At 39.0% G+C, this 18,769-nt stretch overlaps 1 protein-coding gene across 4 annotated transcripts in view; it reads left to right on the top strand.

Annotated features, from left to right (window-relative positions):
- The first annotated feature begins 3,535 nt into the window (after nucleotides 1-3,535).
- The window catches only part of LOC142390782 (neural cell adhesion molecule L1-like protein), a 48,737-nt gene continuing 33,503 nt past the window's right edge, over nucleotides 3,536-18,769 (top strand). For 2 of the 4 annotated variants that reach the window (XM_075476501.1, XM_075476498.1), the window contains exon 1: nucleotides 3,536-3,931. The gene's annotated coding sequence lies outside the window, so the exon portion shown is untranslated. The remainder of the gene's footprint in view (nucleotides 3,932-18,769) is intronic. The other 2 variants (XM_075476503.1, XM_075476502.1) reach the window with 1 other exon arrangement.

Below are 18,769 nucleotides of genomic sequence, written 5' to 3'. Positions count from 1 at the left end.
ATAGTTTATCTTAATCTACATTTCGGCCTCTGTTATCTATTAGACAATACCATCTCTGCTATATTTACATCATTAGATGTTAGATTATTGAATCTATTCGACATAGGCAACAAGACAGTAATGTATTACCAAACACATGTTTTAAAAAGTGGTACTCTGAAATGTCTCTCTTATTACTGAATTGGTAACTTAAGTTTTTTTCGCCCCTCTCATTTGATTATTGTTTAATCCAACCTCGTGTTCACCGAACAACCGCCAGTCATAACGCAGGGTAACACACTGAAGCCTCTCTGAAATATCACACACACACAAAATTTTGAGTTCAATTTCACACCAAGTTGTGACACATCTTATAATGATCCCAAGACCACTTATCCACCAGAAAGCCTCAGTGGATCTCAATTAATGTTCCCCAATGGATTATTCAATTCAACTCAGTTGAAATGCTACAATTCTTCACAAATGTAATTTCAATGCACATTAAAGGGAAAGCACACAAGTTCAATATAAGTCCAATTAAATGCAGCTTAATTTAGCAAAATTATATTTTTGTAACGTAATGTTTTAAATGTATTGTTCATATTTGAATTTGTATTGTTTACATTTGATTCATAAAAGCTCACAATATTTCACATAAAAAAGCAGTGATTCCCAATGTTTTATGGATGTTTAAAACCACATCACTTCAGTATTCATTCAAAGTTTCATCGAAGCCTACTGTTACTTTGAGGAAATTAGTCAAGAATCAACTGCAATTCCCCAGATATATACATCCTGTTGACATATTAGAGTCAGAAGTATTTAAAAAGGAGGATTTGAATGTCTTCAACCAGAACAAATGTCTTAGTTTTTAAGAAAAAAAATAGTTTAATCAGATGATGAATGAGAAACAAGCCCACTGTAAAAAGCTTCCGAATACAGATGGTAATAATAGTTGGTGGGCTGTAAGTATAACTGAAGTGGAGATTTCTGGCTCAGAATGTGAGAAAAACAATAAACTGGCCTTTAAAGGATCAATATATGACATTTAACCTTTAATACAGCAGCAAACAGCTATTTGTTATTTGAAAATATAGCTGTGTAATGATGTCTGTACCCGAGAGCACCGTCACTCTCCCTCTGTGGATTTCTAAACCCACGCCCATTTTTTCTGCATTGTACTTTTGATGATTTTAAATGAGACTAAACAAAATGTTATGACTGATGTAAAACTGAATGGCTGGACCCCTCCATAGGCAGCAGAATTGCAAGGGTAAAAACACAAAGGGACTCCCTCTATAATGTTTAACACCAATAATATGTCTGCCACGTACCTGCAGAGAAAGTAGAGAATTAATTATTGTGCAGATGAACTGCCACTAGAAAAATCTCTTATTCCACCTTCAAGAAAGAAGAAAAGACTGGGGGAGACTGTTGTGGCGCAGTGTTTCTGCAGTTGAGAAAAATCGTTTTTGATCTCAAAGTCCATTCTCTTCATGTAAACAGGTCTTGTTTAGTATTATAAAATGAAAAATCTAGTTTCCAATTCATGATTTTGGCTTTGCAGTTCCAAACATGTCTAAGAACAAATGACATCAGTTACTGCGTTGAAAATTAAAGCCTGGTCAAATCATTTTAAAGCTCTCTTGACTTCCTGAGGTGAGGCTGTGAAAAGACTATTTCTGTACTGAGTTGCTGCTTCCCTGGGGTGCACAGCAATCTTAGATATCACTAGGTGGCATTGTTACACCAGAGGAGGAAAGGCTGCCAATAAAATATACATCTATTACCATAGCAACAACATTTTCAACACTCTTTCTGTGGTATAGTTTGCATGTTTCCTGCACCGCTCAAAACACACAAGACAGGGGTCAGTGCAAACTATCCCTTGGTGCATTTATCGATGGGAATAAATTCAACACTTGAAAAAAGAGATTTCAGTTTAGGTGAAAACTTGCTTTTCTAAAAGCCATTGAATTACTCTTATCAATGCATGCAGGCACTCAGATGGGCTGAACACAAGGCTGATCTATTATGAGCAACAATGTGCTTCGGGTTCAAGAAAAACAGAACTCAAAGTCAAGATTACAGGTCAGCGCTGCACAATGGTTACATAATGGGTGAAAATGTGTGAACTCCAACAGCTCTCTGGTGTCTCTCCCAATGAAAAGGTTATGTCAGCGTTCAGAGCTTGGTGTTCACTGCTGGTTCAAGTGGTAATTGGAATGTAAGCTTGCTCTATAGCTTTGCAAATACGTTTGGACCTTGTGGAGTATTGTATGGACGGCTTGGCACTGAAGAGCTTTTTATTGTATGGCATACCGTCTTACTATTGAAAGAAGAGAAGTCTTTTTGCTTGTACCGTATACTGAATATAACTAAACAAGAGTAAACCTACTTGATTGCCCGGTTACGCCTCAAAATTAACAAAAAATTATAGTTAACGGGCAATGTTGATGAGAAAAGGTGTCTCTAATATATGATTTGACTCTCTAATGATACAGTTAGCATTCATTACTCTCAGTACTATTCCAACTACATTGTATTATACTTGTGTGTTTTCACTTTTCAGTGTATGTGGAAATTATCTGTCTGTTTTATTTTTAAACGTGGAAAATACTCAAGTTCAATCTGTGTACGTGGCATGAAAGCAAGATAAGTGGAACTGGACATCAAAGGTATCAGTAGAGTGACTTAGATTATTACAAAATAGTGCAATCAATTCAGAGTTGTTTCTTCCAAACCTCCTGCATCAAGTCTCATTTTAGTAATCAAGCAATTAAAGCTGGTATACTGTATTCTCAAATGCTGAATCTGACATCTACGTTTAAGGCAAAAAAAAAAAAAAATCATCTGAGCACATTCTGACGCTTTTACAAGGCGTTACTAGGAAATAACGAGACCTGAGGTCGAACCAGCATTAGTCTCATTATTCAACAACCACACCTTCGATACAGCATGTGTAGGTTCTCGTTGTGTTCATCTTTAAGAATGTACTGCCGGCTCAACAGCTATCTGCACTTCACCTTCCAAGAAACTCGTTACGAAAGTGCGTCAGGTGACAGGATGTTTTCGCTCTTACGGAGTAAAACACGCAACACATTTTTCAGGTTTTGTGATTCATTCGCTGTGAGAGTTGACACGGGTGTGATAATTATATGTATTGAGTGAATTTCGATGGGATATTACTGTGCAAACTGAGGCAGCTGTGCCTTACACTCTCTAGATATCCCACAACATAATATTTAAAAAGACGCAGCACATATCCACTGGATTTACATTCAACTCATGCGGGCGGCAGATGCACTGATGGAAGTCCTCTCATCAGCCGTTTGCTCTCATTGGATGAACAGAAAAATATATTCTGTTGTATGAATAAAAAAAGGGGGACTTTACTTTGAAATGACTAAAAAACAAATAACAAGGTGCCCTTTTGAGTATTACTGTGTTCACAAGTATAGTTTGCCTAAGGTGAAGGTGAAGTCGCTGTTTTCACGCACTAGGCTAAAATATTCCCACCCCCATATGTTTACGCACATATTATTCTCAAAGCCTATGCACGCATGTCATGGTATGCAACGGCAGTCATTCCACACACACTGAGTCACTTCTTGTCCTTTGACCCTTAGTAGCTTCTAAAATAGAGGAACGACCTTCTGGAGACTTGAGTCGCAGCTGCAGTTGTTGACAGCGAACTTCTGGCCGTCACTCGAAACAATCTCACAGGGCGGGCGGCTGAGGTAAAAAGCGTGCGCGCAACTAAACTTGTGCTAAAGTTCCCTCGATAACTTGGCTTGTCATTCAGTCAGTTATAGTCATCGTGCGGGACTAAAATATCTCATCATGTTTTAAATCTTGAACAAGACGATCCTCTCCTAAGACAACCCAAAAAGAAGTTTGTCGGAAGGTAGAAGAGTGACTTCTGTCATCACTCCAGCTGCTCTGCTTATGGGTGAGTTGTACAAAGGCTTTACGTTCTTTTATCGGTGGTTTGGGCTCAGTGAGAATCTTAGCTTTTTCAATATTGCATTATATGAAAAGTCTGATATTGTTAAAATACACAGCCAAGACGAAAACCTATTATTTTTTTTCATAGCTGAAGATTTCAGCTCTGGCACAGAGAAACTTACCTGTAGGCTACATGAGAAAAGAGGGCAAAATCCTAATCATACTAGAAAGTCTGTAAAGCCTGGATATTGTGCTAGAAATTTCACTGTGTGCTTTATTCTTATCTCATATACTTATGAAAATATACAAATAAACTTCCCGAAGTTTATTGAGTGGAGTTATCATCATTTGCAGTGTGCTTTGTTTGGTTCTTTCAGAGCTGATATGAACCTGACATTCATGGCTGATTCAGCTGTGCAGTCACACTGAACTCCCTATATTTGCAATTCTGAATATGTGTGGAATTGCTCATAGTGGAATAATTTGTCTCTCTCTGTTCCTCTGGATACTTTGAGAGTGAAGGGCAGTGGTGGCGGTTGAGATGACCAGAGCATACTGGCCACGCTGAGTCCTGTCAAGCTGGCCCATTCAGGAGTCTGAAGCTTTGTCAGAGCAAAATGGGTCGAGTCTCTTTCTTTGTGTGAGCCAACCTGACTGAAATGCGATAATTGGGGAAATAATTTTGCGCTCCCTGTGGTGGTGTTTGGGTCAAGCCTTTAATAAATTCAGTTACAGAGCAGCAAGTTGTGACATGAGAACGGGATCACTGTTGCGTGACATGCTGTGAAGTGTTTGTTGTGAGTTCCCTTTCAGCTTTTTCTCTGCACACAAGGGGCATGTATGTCATATTGTAACATGAAAATGTGTTAAAAACATGTGATGACTGGACATTTAACATAAAATTGTAAAGCTGAGAAAAGGTGGGTTCTTAGACTTACACTGTGTAAGAAAATGTCTTTCTATTTTTAAATAAGCTCTTAAACTGAGGAAAGAACTTTACTCGAGCATTTCCAATTTTTGATTTGCATACTTCTCTATGTTCTAATGTTATTAATTAAGTTTTTTACAAACACAAACAGTGTGGATGAAGGGCTTATAGAATTCTAGGCAATACTTTTTTACAGTAGATCAAACTGTTTTTCTGAAATGATTGGGTGATTGAGAGTTAAATGGGAACTTTTGATACAATTTCACACATTTTCCACTTTGAATGTTATGCATCTACTTTTGTAAATGTGTGAATTTGCTGCTTTTTCTTCCAATAGTTTTGATAATGCAGACATTTTGGCTGTAGGATGTATAAAACAAACAGTTTTGACAGGGTCACCTAAAGCTGAGAGACTATTTTCTGAATTCTTACAAACCAAACAAGTAAGCAACAGTTTAATGGAAGCAGCCACTTCTATCAGTAACGACATTAGAATACTTATTTTATACCATGACATGCGTAATGTGTATGTATATCAGGAAGAGCTTCAAAACATTGAACAAAAAAGGTCAACTGATCAATCGCAAAAAACAGACTGTACCCATTAAAATCTGTTGTACTATGAAGCTCAGATTTAAACAAGCCCTGTCTGGCAGACACCTAGTCTGCATGTTTACATAAACACGCCGCAAATGTAATCATATTCTACCCACTTGATTATAGCAATTACACCTACAGGTCAGTCCAGTGTCACTCTTGAATGTGTAGGCCTATTGGCTACGTTTGTCTTCTGGGGAAAAAAATGTAGTTGTGTCACGAAAACGCCTCGGAAATTGTGAGATAGCAACATTCTATTTAGTTTTTTTCTTTTTTTTTTTTTACAGGGCAGCGTTCATAGGACAGGAGTCAAAGCGGAAAACTTTATTTTCATGACATGAGTCAAATAGAGAAAAACATAGGCATGTCAAAATTTTTTAAACAAAAATTTTAGAAACTCACATATGTTTGTTATGATTTCGAAGACTTTAAATTCTATACATTTTACAGCTTCTAAGTCTTTGATGTGATCTGTTGCAATCTACACTGTGGACTCATGCAACTATTACATGTTGTGGAGGGAGGCTACATCGCATGCTGTTAAAGGTATACTTTGTAATGACAAACTGCTAACTGCAAGCAGCTAAATAAATTGCACCTACAGCCGAAGTACTGTGGTTGGATAAAGCAGGAGAGATAGTACTTGATTTGTCTGTTCGGGTCTATCGTAGTAACATGAGCATGCAAAACGTGTGGATGGATGAGAGGAACGTTCTGCAGCATCTTTGGATATAAATGCTTGTTCTGATGAAATGAAAACACATTATGAGTTTCTACATGAAAACTATATTGCATTTCTGCCAATAGATCACCTTAACTGTTACAGGCTGGAACTTTAAACTAGTAGCCCTATAGGGCAACATTGGTTAGACTTTCAGTTGGTTTAATGCTTTGTTCATGGATAAATTACTTGGGAAGACCCACATGCTCATGTCATAATAACAATTAATAAATGAAGTCTCAAAGAAGCCTGCAGTTTGTGAAACGTTATTGCTGTACTTGGCTCACACAGCACATTGAATCACAGAGACATTTCTGGCATTGCCTTGTTCAGAGTAAGATCCTAAATGTTTTTTTTTTATATACCACTTTGTTGTGCAGACTGTTTTGAAAAAGCAATCATAAACAAATGTGAACTGATATGAACCCTCCGCATCCACAACTCATCATCATTTGCTGGCTTATTAGGAGCAGAGAAAAGATGCAAAAAAAATGTCTGAATGTCAGACAGTGAGCGGTTTGCCTGAGTGAACTTTCTATGAAGCAAGAGAATAAATGCAAACTGACAGTGGATTTACACAGGAAATGTATTAAAACCTTAACACGATTAAGTGATAAAACTGAATTTTACCAGTTTAAAAACTTATCCGTCACAGATCTTTTTGTGTATTTGTTTTTTTCACGGTGAAAATTGATATCAGGCACAAATTCTAACATATTAAAACCATCGGGATTGTCTTTTTTTTTTTTTTTTTTTTTTTTTATCAAGTCACAGCGACTATAGATTGTGGTTCTGATCAGTAATTTACACCTACATTCCAGACCAAGCAAAGGGGTTTAAAGTTGAGTCTTTCATTTATTGTAGAATTCAAAATCTTTTAAGTAGTTGTATCAGACAAAAAAAATCCAATCAAATTATAGCAACAAATCTGGCAGAAGCTTGTACGCATATCACCTTATATTCATACAATGATTGAGATAACATATTTCTCTGTTGCATCACAATCCCATAAACTGGCTGTGTGTTTAAAATTTTCAGCTTTACTAGAAAAGCTGTTTTATTTCAAAGTATTCTGATATTAGAAATGTATGTACCACAAACTGTAAGTAAGGACTTTAAACAGCAAAGAATCTCAAAATGAAGCATTCGACTTGAAGTGGAATGTCAACAAAGCAAACAGCTCCGCGGTGGCAGAAGATAAATGTAACAGGGTCCCAGTAAATCAACTTCAACTACTTTTTTACAGGCTCTACACTCTGCTGCTCATACAGGGACAGGTATATCCAGCATGTGTTGTGACATGCAAGGCATGTTGTCTCCCATTTTTTAAATTAGCTGTCAAAGACATAAGGGAGCTAATTGCCTCTCAGCAACCCACATAATTGTATAATTGGAGCCTGGAGCAGTTCTAGGATAAACCCTAAATGTACAGTGGTGGAGAACTAGCAAAGACACCTTCTTAACTCCATCTAATGCTTTATTTTGCAAGTTGTTGGAAGCACATTTATGCAGTCAGTTTGTTTTAATGCATTGAATGGATCTGCGATGCCACTAAATGTGTTGTGACAGAATAGTCACATATATTTAGCTGCTGTCAGCATCTGAGCAGCTCATTGTTATCCATTAGGAGCAGCGAGTGCTGTGTAAGAGCCTTACCAGGCAGGGGGTAAGTCTCTCAGCCACTTAATCAGTTATGTGGTGGGGAGAGCAAAACCCCATACAAGTCACTTATAGTCAACAAAATTATGGAATCAACATGAAGGCACTGCATGGAAGAACATACCATAACCTAATATTCTAATTTAGTAGTCGAATACACCTGATCGCACATAACTTTGCTTCTCTGTTGCCTTCCGAGACGTTTCAGAGGGTGTAATATGCGCTTTTGTTGTTTTTGCTTGGGATCAATTTCTGTGTTAAAACTTTGTTGATGAGACAGGCACAGTTGGAGATTCCGTTAATTGGAAAAGCTGGGAGCGAAGACCAGCACACAAAATCAGATCAGCAGTTCGCTGTCCTGCATAAAAGGTTTTCATTACTGCACAATAGCTCTTAAAAATGCTCCTAAACTAAACAACTGAAGACGAAATAATTCTTAATTATATACTACATTCTAACTGTGAAGTCATTCACAAATCACAACAAACGATGCGGTTGTTAAACTAAGTGCAGAGAGCTTTTAAGTGGCAAAACACTCCTTCCCGCAGAGAAAAAGAAATGTGAAAAAGTGCTTTTCCCTAGTAGCAAAATAATCACTTCTTTTACATATCAGTAGTCTCAGAGAAAGCATTCGTGTGGATTAGCTGTTTAAATGCCATTTAAGCTGATAATCTGACAATGCTGCATACATGAATTAATTAAACAGCCTGTATGCTCCTGAATCTGCTCTTGAGAATGAGGAAACATTGTGTGATAATATCACTGCATGTTTAAATTTTGTGCAAACTGGGTTTAATTTAATCCTATTTTCTTAGATCTGCTATCCAGTGTCACAGTGTGATCTGCTTTGAGCGCTTATAACAAAATGAATGAAAATAAAGAAGACGTTTGATGAAGAATGGCACTTGGTTCTGATGTGTCGTTCCCATGGTCTTTCCTGTGTGAACTTTTAGTTTGTCTTTTGACTCCCTGTATTTGTACCATGAAAGGACATGCAGGATTCCCTGCTCATTAATCTAATGGTGTTTAGTTAATCTGAAGATAACCATGAAAGACAAACTATAGCTCTGATGTTTCTATTTGGTAAGAGAAGTTATTGCTGTGCTCTAAGGACAACCAGTCCACATTTGGAATGCTTGTGAAATATTTACAGGAGTCACTGACACAGGAACTCATGACGTCTCAGCCCCGAGGTTTAAGATAGAGTTGCCACTGTCAGAAACTGATTGCCCCTTTATCTAGTCTTTTTTTTTAGCCTTTTTAAACACTTGTTGACAGATTTGTAAGCATCAAACTTTTGCCCATCCAAGGCTTAAGCTACTACTTTGTGGAAAAATTCCCAGTAAATCCTAGCAGCGAAGATACCAGTATCCTGGTTACCATAGAGTCTGGCTTTCTGCCTCTGAGCACTGGCAGTTCCTAACCACCAAGAGCAAAGGTCGTGACCACGCCAGCCGACAAATGCTTGGTGAAATCAACGCCCCACACAGGGGGAACAAATAACTTTGAACCCTGTCTGAATTGGGTGATCCTGTTTGAGGGCGGCCACATATGCTGCACTCTGCCTGCCTCCACCTTCTGTGCTACACTCTCAGGAGTCCTTAACAAGTTTGATAGACAATAGGCTGCATTCCTCCTTGCGAGTGAGGGACATGGGTTGTTGGCACTTGAAATGCTCTCCACAGCTTTCATCAGGACTCTTGCTTCTGAACAGTGCCCTTACTGTTAAAACTCTTCTTTCAGGACAAACACTCACTTTGAGACAGAAATTCGGAAAGAAGTTGTGACATTTGCATGGCATCGCCTTATTGGCTGTGGCAGCATGTCCCAGTCGCCAAACTGTGAAGATAACATCCTCCCTATGTGTGGCCATTTCTTCTTCTTCTTATCAGTGGATCATTGTCGTTGATCATTTTTTTGCATGTCATGACATGCCAGTTGTCTTTGTTTTGAATATTCAGCTGGCACTTGTTTAAGGAAAAATCCTGAAAAGATGTCTTGTTGGACAGCTGTTAAGAATTTGTCCATGATGCATGTCTTCCATGCTCATACATGTTGCTCTGCTTTAAGACCGGGATTATCACTGCATGTGTCAAAACAGGTTCCCACAACTGATGAAAGGGTAAAAGCAGCCTCTAAAGTTGCCTAATGTGATGTGATGTACTGTGACCCCAGGAAGTCATGAAAACTGAATGGTCTACATTCAAGTTTATATTTAACTAAAAGATTATTAATATTATCATCAAAATAAAGGGATGTTTCTGGAGGATGTTTTATTATTAGAATCTTAGAATAAAATACCAGTCTTTTCTTTATGCAATTTGATTACAGTTGCTATATTGTTATGTCGTAAAAGTCATTAGGCTGTGGTGCTGGTTAATTTAACTAGTTCTGGTGGGAAAATTTGGTTCTAAAATGTCTTAATGTTAAAACTACAGAGTAACAAATAGTAACAATGAACAGAGTCACTACAGTAGACAAGTAGAGACAAAAGCTCAAATCAAGTGCCTCAACATACTGAACTGTATAAGATACAAATGATTATATTTTAATAATGAATATGTTCTACTAACATATATAATACGAAGGACAGTCCAGTTACTGTTAATGACTATCGCGACAATTAATTGTATATCAGTCCTGAAAATTGTTTATTGACAGTTTATAGTAAAATCGGAGTTTGGCTTGCGAATAACAAATCTCTTGTACGAGCTTGTTTAATTCCTCCAAGGTGTCATAATGATGGATGTTATTTTATAGTTACATTTTCCCAAGGCCTCTGAAATCCTTGGCACATCATGTAAGGACTTACTGTGACCCCAACACTCATAATTTTGCTGATCTGCTGCTGGTATTCCTAACAACAGGCTCTGAACTCACTGTGTCTTTTCCTGCTGCTGGAATTTGATTCATATGCTAATGAGCTGAATTCCCATGGATTTTTCTCTCCTGCGCCATAGATATCACCTCCTAAACTCTTTGCTCTCCAGCCCCCCTCATGTTTTCTGTCTCTTTTTGTTTCCCACGCGTTCCCTCATTCTTTGTCAGGGTCACAGCCTTCTTCCCCGCAATCTTACAGGAGACTTTGTATGTGTTAGTGCCCAGCGGTACCCTTGCAACAGGTGTTGGCATCAGTGCATGTAGAGATTCTGGCAAATCAGCAGGCATCTCTGTCTGAAGTGCTTATTTCCAGTATATAGATAAAGACAAGGCAGCTAAAAAAATTCTTTTGAATAAAAGTTCTTTTGATATGACTTGATTATTGCTCTATTGTTATCATCCAGAGATCCTCCAGATATACAAGATGCTAAATAACTTATTTTTCTGTGCCTTACAAACGAGGAATCTTTAAAGATAGCTGCTTCAAAGCTACAGATAATTCTTACCTCTGATGGACTCATGGATTTTGTCAGCAGTTAAACAAGTACAAACATATATCTACAGTATGTTTAATGTCTTTGTTTGATTTTAAGGACATTTTCCTTTATTGGTATAATACTTCCCTCTTTTTCACACTTTTTTGTTACCTCAAAGTCTTATTTACCATTGATAACCTCCTCCACTAAACATCCATTTTGTTTACTTTGTTAACACACCCATCAAGAATGTTATTTTTATTGTTATGAATCTGCAGAGCACCACTTACAGTCTTACAGGCACGGTCAGAAACCGCTGTTATGTTTCGTCAACCAAGCAGAGGTGGAAGTATAATGATATGGGCTGCATGAGAGCAAACATTAGTGGAAAAATAGCAGCATGCTTCCATGGAGACATAAGAAAGTACTGGCTGAGAAAATGATTACCAGTTCCCGGAAGCTTGTCTGAAAAGCAAAATGATGATCCAAAGCACATCAGACAAGCAAAAAAAACCCCCACAAAAAACAACTTTGAGAAGTTTAAAATGGCAGCTGAAAATTGTACATCACTGGTCTCTTCAATGTTGCGGAGAACGAAGTCTGTCAGCTCAAACATTATTTAAAAAGAATTAAAGATTGCAATCTCAGAGATGAGTTCCTGTGCTTGGCCGTTTTTTTTTTGATGAATTCTTAGGCTGCGGCTACACGAAAACGTTTTTCACTGTAAACGATACTTTTTCTTATCGTTTCGCTGTCGCGGCCACACGGAGCCGGCGTTCCCACTACCCCAAAACGATAGTTTTTGAGAACGGGTTCCAGAGTGGGAAAGTTTGAAAACGGCCTCGTTTCGTTTCCATTGTTACAGCTAAAACGTTTTTGCGTCAGTCAAACGTTGACGCTGTGAGCCAATTTTAACACTTCTCTATTGTCTCACAGCGTGGCGTGACACAGTGGCGTGTGTACTGCATCGTTTCATCGTTTTCATCCGTTTTCGTCTGGACCTGAGTCTTGTGGTCGCAAGAATTTTCGTACCCGTTTTAAAAAAAAACCTTGTTTCGTTTTCGTGTAGCCGCAGCCTTAGTTCACGTCGAGTGTCAGTTTTCAGTTTATGCATAACAGCAAATTTCTTTGTTTAACTCAGAGGTAATTCACTCATTAAGAGGTGATTGGATAAATGTAAATGATATTGGACAGGGGTGAACTAATATCTCTTGCATCTTGTTGGTGCTAAATGAAAGCACGGCGAGTTGATTGAGTTTCTTAAAAGAGGTTTCCCCTCTCATTTGAAAGGTCTCTACAGTTCTTCACTTATTTCCTCGGATGAAAATTCTTTTGGGAAAATCCTTTAAGAAAATCAAAGAAGTAAAGTTTCCTTTGTTTAGCACTTTGGTAGACCATGACCTCAATGCTTGAGAATCGTCACAGAAGTTTAACCTTGTAGCACCCACAGTTGCAGATATGCAACAAGCTTTTTATTTCTTTACATTATTTATTTACATTATATTTTTATTTACATTACATTATTTGATTTTGTAAATTTACATAAATTATTTACATTAATGTGTAATATGTTTTTACATTACATTTTATGTAAAAATGGGTGGGAATAAACCAATATTTTTGGTTTATTGGCAGTTGCATATCTGCAACTGTGGTGCTACGAGGTTAACTAAGATGTTGCTACCTTTGAATGTATTCCATGTTCTACAGTGGCAGTATCTTTGTGTGAGAAATTAAGATGTTTTGAAACTGTGTTAATCAGCAGAGTTGCCGCAGGGCATGTTGCAACCCTGGTTTACAGTAAAGAGGCTCTGCTCGATACTTTGATCCTCTGGATGGGCGCCAACCACAATGTTTCACAGACTCTGCAAGCGCGATTCATATCTGTGTTGAAATATCTATTAACAGAATAGTCATCTTTTTTTTTAATGAGTCACACCTTCTTGTCGAGCAGTGAGTCATCTGCACGGATTGATCTGAGCTGTTGTGTCCATCAGAACATTTTGTCTTTGGTCTGACACTTTCCTCCCAACACCAGCTCCCAAACTTCCGACCTAACACAGTAAAGACCATGAAAAAACTCTTTTAATGGACCCTTTCAATTAGGTGCACAAACCGGAACAAACACTTTCATTCATGATGATCCAAAAATGCAAATGAAGCAAGGAACTGACACTTTCACAGGGGTACCCCTGTCATGGCCTTGTGTCAGACAGCAGCGGAGCTACTGCTCACACAGGGTGATGCAAGGTACAACTCCAATGGTAGTTGTCTCAAGAGTAATTTAGACCTACCAAGACGAGGAATCTCTTCAAAGGATACTGGCTCTGAGCCATAGCATTGATGTTACAGAAAAAGAGGAAACAAGGTAAAAGCAAGTGGAAAATAAAAGTACCTTTCCAGAGACTGTTTATGGCATTCCTCATCTGCCTTCAGTGCTGTAAATATATCTGTCATTTTTTTTTGTATTTGGCTTAACCTGAAGAGACGGATTGCCATGGTTGGTAATCTAATGTTATACTCTGTTAGCATGCAGGTTGCAGTCCCAGGAACACTAAGCTGTTTCAGAGAGTGTTTTGGGGTCTTTCTAGCATACTTTTAACTTGTTAGCCTGTCATATCTGTGTTACTGTAACAGTGTCAGTGCTGCTAATCTTAGACGAGAGCTGTTACAAGCCAATCTTAAATGTCCTTGTCTAAGAACGACAGTAATCATTATTTTGATGCTAATGTGTGTTTAAACACTTTTTCCAATTTCAATGAGTTAGGATTACTACAGTAAAGTATAAAGTAAATGCATGTTTAACAAGTAAAAATAGCTTTCAGTTGTGATTTGTGAACTATAATTACCATGACAATGGTCCAGGGTAGCCTCAACGCTAACATGACCTCAAGCATCATTGGTCTCCTCTATTTACTGAACAATATTATAGGCACATTTTAAAAGCTGTTTTTTTCCCCCCACCTTTAAAACGGTTTTACTTATCTGACACGTATTTTGAAGCCCTTTCAAACCCTGCAGATGCAATTTTGCGTGAGAAATACCTTTGAGGATGGACTATGAGGTGATTCATAAGTATACTTCTCCTGACATGTTGCAGCAGATACTTGTCAGCTCAACAAGAATGGACGGATAAGAAATTTTATCGAATCACTTTGATGGTTTTGCAAATATAAATTCCACCTTAAATACTTCACTGACTTTTCTATTGTGTGTTTGCGTGTGAGAGAGAGTGTGTTGTGTATTTATTGCACATAAACCTGCAGAATAAGCGTGACTCCTCTAAATGGGAAACACGCATATGAGAATAAAGGTCTGTCTCTGACTCTTTTCACACAGATAATTTAAAGTTAATTAGAAGTCTGTCCTTTGTTAAAGGACTGCAGATGCAAGCTGTTTCAAGAAAGACCTACATTTGTTTTTCCAAAGTAACAAAAAGATTGCTCTTTTGACGTCCACAAACTATCTTTTTGCTGTTTAAAAGGCAGGATGGCACGTTTAGGTGAGAGAGAGAGTGTTTATGATAATGTAAACAATGAAACTTTCTAAGTGCTACTTTCTTTCTAGGAGTATAGGAGTAGTCCGCCTGAAGGACTTCACTATTGGTTGGGGTGGGCAGGCTTCACTGGGGTGGTGGCTATGGCCACCCATGGCCAACCTTCGGCTCCACCCCTGGAGAAAAGATACGCTGAAACGAATCTCAATATAATTTTCAGAAATAACAGTAATACTTTTAAATACCCCTGTGATCAGATAAATGTTTTTCCAAATATAGTCCTCCAAAATGTTGATTATTCAGCTAAGAACATGGTCAAATTTAGTCACAATAAGCCTGTGCAAATGGATGCTTTGAAATAAAGACAATTTGCCATTTGTCATTGGCTTTATCAATCCAGCTAAATACCACTTTGGACCTTCAGGATTATCCCATAAACTTATTACCAGCTCAGTTCAGACCACAGAGCACCTTATCTGCCTCACTGCAACAGTGATGAATAATATGTCAGGGTGGAGGAAGGTGTGAAGAGAACTTCACATGGCTGCCGTGTTTTAAGGGAGGTGGCGAAGTATAACTGCTGGTTTCTACACTTTCTCTGTGCCTTTAGCTTGGAGAACTCATGAACCTGAATACCAATTTGCATACCTCTACAACTGCATGGGATTTCTATTGTGATTTATGCTAAGTTATACCTTGTGTTAATCATGAATCAATAATGTGTAGAATTGTGGTTTTTGTAATCATCCATTGTGTTAAATCCACATTTTCTGTGATTGATGAAATATTTGCATAAAAGGCAGAAGGAGAGGTGACAGTTGAAATCCGTGTACAGGAACTCTTGGACCCTCAAATTAGGAATCCGTGGTTGTCATAGCGGGCTATTTATGTGCGTGCCAAGCTAGCTGCTGTTTAAGAGGCAGCTCTTCACGCGTCACTCCACTAATCACAGTGTTCCAGCACAGGAAGCATTTAAACCCCAACTGAGTGAGCTTTGATGAGCAACACAAAAACACCCACACACCTCATGCACACTGCAAATAACATCAACTTAGATCATGGACGAATGAAACTGCTTTTCATGCTTTAAATTGAACAGATATGTTAATTACCTGAAAAGTTGTATGGAATTACAGTTTGAATGCCCAACAGAGATCAATTTTGCTTGGGTCAAATTATGAATGTAAAGTCAAACATAAGTACAAGAGGAATTTTTTTTTTTGTGACTTGCTACGTGCTTATATAGGCTTTTAGTGACCATAGTTTGAGTGTTTAGTTTGTGAATATGAGCTACTGTATACTTTTCCTTAAAACCTGCTCTACTTGTATGCGCTTCGGTCTCTTTACGCAATACTGGAACCACAGGTTTTCTGTGAATGTGTTTGATGTGTCACAGAGCTGTTTGGGTAAACTCCAGACACGCTTGATTAATAATAATAACTCTTTTTGAAGTATTCTGAGGACTGAAACACAAGCACACAAACAAGAAGCAGTTTCAGGCACCAACACCAAATAGTCAAGGGAGAGAGTACAGTTAAAAGGGAAACATAGCTACAGACGGTTAAGCCCATATGACACGTTACTAATGTATTTTGTACAGCTGGGTTCCGATGGTTCAATCTGTTGCTTTTAGAAGTTTCTTTTTTAGAAGTTCACCGGAAACTACTCACAAATTTGTAACATACTGGTAAAAGGAAAACTGTGCATAGAGAAATATGTTAAACATTGGCCTCAGTTTTTAATATGGGGTGTGTATATAACACCTTCACCAGAAAGAATTGACTGCTGTCGTAATGAGCTGGCTGCTGAGACAAATGTACTTCGAGCAATCAGTAATAAAGTTAAACAAAAAGTCATCAGTGAGCGTCTAGAGATGCCAGAGAATATGTCAATGAAAGTAATGTATAAATATGTCAAACAATTACCAATAGTGGGTTTAGAAAACGAGATCCTTCCCCAAGTGGAGGAGTTCAAGTATCTCGGGGTCTTGTTCACGAGTGAGGGACGAATGGAGCAGGAGATTGACAGGCGGATCGGTGCGGCGTCTGCAGTGATGCGGGCTCTGCACCGGCCCGTCGTGGTGAAGAAGGAGCTGAGCCAGAAGGCGAAGCTCTCGATTTACCGGTCAATCTATGTTCCTACCCTCACCTATGGTCACGAGCTGTGGGTAGTGACCGAAAGAACGAGATCGCGAATACAAGCGGCCGAAATGAGTTTCCTCCGCAGGGTGTCTGGGCTCTCCCTTTGAGATAGGGTGAGAAGCTCGGTCATCCGGGAGGGGCTCGGAGTAGAACTGCTGCTCCTCCGCATCGAGAGGAGTCAGATGAGGTGGCTCGGGCATCTGGTCAGGATGCCTCCTGGACGCCTCCCCGGTGAGGTGTTCCGGGCCCGTCCCACTGGGAGGAGGCCCCGGGGAAGACCCAGGACACGTTGGAGAGACTATGTCTCTCGGCTGGCCTGGGAACGCCTCGGGGTCCCCCCAGAAGAGCTGGAGGAAGTGGCCGGGGACAGGGACGTCTGGGTTTCTCTGCTCAGGCTGCTGCCCCCGCGACCCGATCCCCGGACAAGCGGAATATGATGGATGGATGGATGGGTTTAGAAAAGTTAAATAAATGTAAAAATAATTCAAACAAATATAATGATGATGCCGTCCAGTCTCAGATGCAAGTTAAAAAAAATTAAATCAGTGACACCTATATCACCTGTAGAATTAATATTCATATAATTCATATTCCTTCCTATTCAGAGTTCAGGGTACACCCTGACCAGATCACCGGTCCATCACAGGGTGGCCTACAGGGCACCTATATGTGATATGATATGAAAAAAAAATCGTTTTCATGACATGATTATGAGTACTTACATGCTCACAGCTTCTGAGGAAGCCAAAGAATGTGCACGAAGGACAAGACTTGAGGCATAGCTCATTGGTTTGTGTACATTATTTACATAGTAAATGAAAGTGATTTGTTAATGGGTAGCAGCCACAGCAACATGTTTGTGGGCATGTTTATCTTGGTTGACATTGTTTAGCTGAAAACGAAGTCCGTTGTTATTCTTTTGTGTGTGCACTCTCAGCTACTGCTTAAAGGTTTTGTGGTTTCAATCACATACTGCAGTCATGTCCTGATTATCTCTCCTCTTATACACGCACATGAATTTTTGCAGTTATTTTTGCTCACGTCACAGATTTTTAATCTTTTTTCCATGTTTATTTTGGAGATATTTTGTAATGTCTTTGTATTAGTGAGCCTTGTTTAAAGTTAGAAACAAAAGACATTTTGCCTTTTGTTTCTTACTTGATAGGAGGTACCGGAGGCCAGGAAGTCTTGGGCGGCAGTGTACTATGACAAAGGCATAAGGGCAGGGCAACCCCATTGTAAAGTTAGAATTGAACAGGTGCTGCTAAACAAATACACCTGATTAAGTGATCTTCAGCATATGTTAGGACTTCTATAAAAGCAGAAGTTTTGGCAGTTTGTTGGTTTCCGGGTGTGTTAACATAGTGCCAAGGAGTAAAGACATCCATTATTGTATTGGCCTATCAGTCAGAGAAATGTTATAAGACCATTTCCAGTCAATTACACATTTACAATGAGAAATTCACAAGTGGAAACATTATAGACGGTTGGCAATCTTCCCATGAGTTTTCCTCTGGGAGTTCACACCAAGGTGAACCTCTGGCTCAGTGGTCAGAAGAAATTGCAAAGGACCCAAGAGCTACATCTCAGGCTACGGCTACACGAAAACGAAACGAGGTTTTTTTTGAAAACGGGTACGAAAATTCTTGCGACCACACGGAAACGCGCTGCTGTAAAGACTCAGGTCCAGACGAAAACGGATGAAAACGATGAAACGATGCAGTACACACGCCACTGTGTCACGCCACGCTGTGAGACAATAGAGAAGTGTTAAAATTGGCTCACAGCGTCAACGTGTGACTGACGCAAAAACGTTTTAGCTGTAACAATGGAAACGAAACGAGGCCGTTTTCAAACTTTCCCACTCTGGAACCCGTTTTCAAAAACTATCGTTTTGGGGTAGTGGGAACGCCGGCTCCGTGTGGCCGCGACAGCGAAACGATA

Source organism: Odontesthes bonariensis, chromosome 10, assembly GCF_027942865.1.
Source record: "Odontesthes bonariensis isolate fOdoBon6 chromosome 10, fOdoBon6.hap1, whole genome shotgun sequence".
NCBI lineage: Eukaryota > Metazoa > Chordata > Actinopteri > Atheriniformes > Atherinopsidae > Odontesthes > Odontesthes bonariensis.
This window is presented reverse-complemented; position numbering and strand designations above follow the sequence as displayed.